Here is a 2,500-nt window from a genome sequence, read left to right as displayed (position 1 = left end):
CACTTATGGCCTGTTTGCGCGCAAATAAGAGAGCAGACAGTAGCCTGTAGCACTGGTTCTGCAAGATGTCTTCCTTGTCTGTATCAGACAGTCAGCATTTTAAATTTAGCCTCTCAGGCAAACAAAACGATAGAAACAAACACTCCGCCCGCAGGCTCCTGTGGCCTAGTCTGTGTGTGTGTGTGTGTGTGTGTGTGTGGGGGGGGGGGGGTGTTGGGTGGGAGGGCTGGTAAACATTTTATATGCAGGTGCTTTTCTGATCGTGTTTCACAAGCAGCCGCAGGGTTTGACATACCTCATTAATTATCATAACACATTTTAGAACTGACAGACAGAGAGTCAGAGAGAGAACGGGAGAGGGGAGGAGATAAGGGGAGAGGTGAGCAGAGGGGGAGAGGAGGGGAGAGGAGAGGAGAGGGGAGGAGAGAGGAGGACAGTAGACGAGAGGAAATGAGGGGAGAGGTGAGCAGAGGAGGAGAGGAGAGGAGAGGAGGAGAGAGGAGGATAGTAGACGAGAGGAGGAGAGGAGGGGAGGGGAGAGGTCAGGAGAGGAGAGGAGAGGGGAGGAGAGGAACGGAGAGGAGATGAGGCGAGAGGTGAGCAGAGGGGGAGAGGAGGGGAGCGGAGAGGAGAGCAGAGGGGAGGAGAGGAGAGAGGAGGACAGTAGATGAGAGGAGGAGGGGAGGAGAGGAGGGGAGGGGAGAGGTCAGGAGAGGAGAGGAGAGGTGAAGAGTGGGGAGGAGAGAGGAGAGAGGAGGACAGTAGACTAGAGGAGGAGAGGAGGGGAGAGGGGAGGTGAAGAGAGGGGAGGAGAGAGGAGCATCGTCTTCCTCACTATGTGCCTTGTCTTTATGGTTCTCTGCCTCCTGAGGGCATGTGTTTGTTCAGCAGCATCGATCTGGGTGCTCCCTCTCGCCCTGCTTTGTCACCTCCCTCACCCTGTTTCACACATCCCTCTTGACAGCATGCTGTTATTGGGGCGGGCATGTTTCCCCAGGAGGGGGTGTGGCCTGAACTTAAGCACCTTGACCTGTCAGAGGGCTGCATTACAGGGCATGAACCATCAGGATAGAGACTTGACCTGTCAGAGGGCTGCATTGCAGGGCATGAACCATCAGGATAGAGACTTGACCTGTCAGAGGGCTGCATTACAGGGCATGAACCATCAGGATAGAGACTGGAGGGCAGGACATTCTGTGTGCCATCATTTGGAAGGGCACAGTTCAGAGAGCATGGGGTCAGGCATGCGCACAAGGCTACATGGCCACAAGAAGCGTGTTATAATCTTAGCATTGTAGTAAGTTAAGTTAAGTTAAGTTAAGTTAAGTTAAGTTAAGTTAAGTTAAGTTAAAGTCGAGCTGGAATAATTTTTTTTTTTTCTATTTTAGATCAATCCCGGTTATACAGTGCACCCATTTAACAATGTATGCAAGTTTTTTTTTTACAAAAATACAATTTCTTTAGTTTTTTCTTTTCTTTTCTCTGTTTTACAGTTTGCTGATGTCAGGTAGTACTATCAAATTTCTACCCCATTTCAAACCAATCATATCACGACATTGACAGCTGTTAATCAATCTTCATGGCTCGAACAAAATTCTGAGTGGGCAAGATGGCCACCTAGTGCCTACATGGGCAGAGTTGTTTAGCCCATAAATGTTGATATATTTGGCCAAATTAATTATGTAACATACTAAAATAAAACCAACGGTAATGTTTTCATTTAATGTAGAATGCAAAGGACATGTAAGTAGCTCGTTAACTGGCATTCCACTCTGCCTTGGCTTGGAAACGGAAGTCTGCACGGAGGCAGCCAGGCTGCTGCCCGGTTCTCTGCGGATCCCACTCGATTGGTCAAATCAAATCATCCGCACACGCTATGTCCCCCCTCTCTATACCCTGTTTCAGTCAGAGCAATGTTTGTTTTCAGTCGGATGCGTCACACAGACCCTCTGAGACCCAGATCAGCTGGTTTTTAACTAATCCCTTATTGTCCCTGCGGAGAGATTCATCCTTTGCATTTGACCCATCCTCTACTAGGAACTTTCCTAGTACTAAGAGCAGGGGGCAGCAGTAGAAACACAGGCTGTGTGTGTGTGTGTGTGTGTGTGTGTGTGTGTGTGTGTGTGTGTGTGTGTGTGTGTGTGTGTGTGTGTGTGTGTGTGTGTGTGTGTGTGTGTGCACGTGTGTGTGTGTGTGTCTGTGTGTGTGTGTGTGTGTGTGTGTGTGTGTGTGTGTGTGTGTGTGTGTGTGTGTGTGTGCACACGTGTGTGTGTGTGTGTGTGTATGTCGGGGGTCGGGTTGGGTGGCTTTGCAGATGAGCTGAAATAGGTCTCACTGTTCAAGGTCAGCTTCCTGTGTCTGTGTGACCACCTCCTGTTTCTCACCACACGCACGCATGCACACACACACACACACACACACACACACACACGCACGCACGCACACGCACGCACGCACACACGCACGCACGCATGCACGCACACACACACACACACGCGCG

At 50.0% G+C, this 2,500-nt stretch overlaps 1 protein-coding gene across 1 annotated transcript in view; it reads left to right on the top strand.

The window, feature by feature from the left end:
- LOC310776932 (rho guanine nucleotide exchange factor 26-like) overlaps positions 1-2,500 on the top strand; it is a 39,212-nt gene that overhangs the window by 12,800 nt on the left and 23,912 nt on the right. The gene's annotated exons all lie outside the window — the stretch shown is intronic.

The sequence above is a fragment of the Poromitra crassiceps genome (assembly GCF_964638095.1).
Source record: "Poromitra crassiceps genome assembly, chromosome: 5".
Taxonomy (NCBI): domain Eukaryota; kingdom Metazoa; phylum Chordata; class Actinopteri; order Beryciformes; family Melamphaidae; genus Poromitra; species Poromitra crassiceps.
The sequence above is the reverse complement of the archived record's forward strand: the minus strand, read 5'-3'. Positions and strand labels throughout refer to the sequence as shown.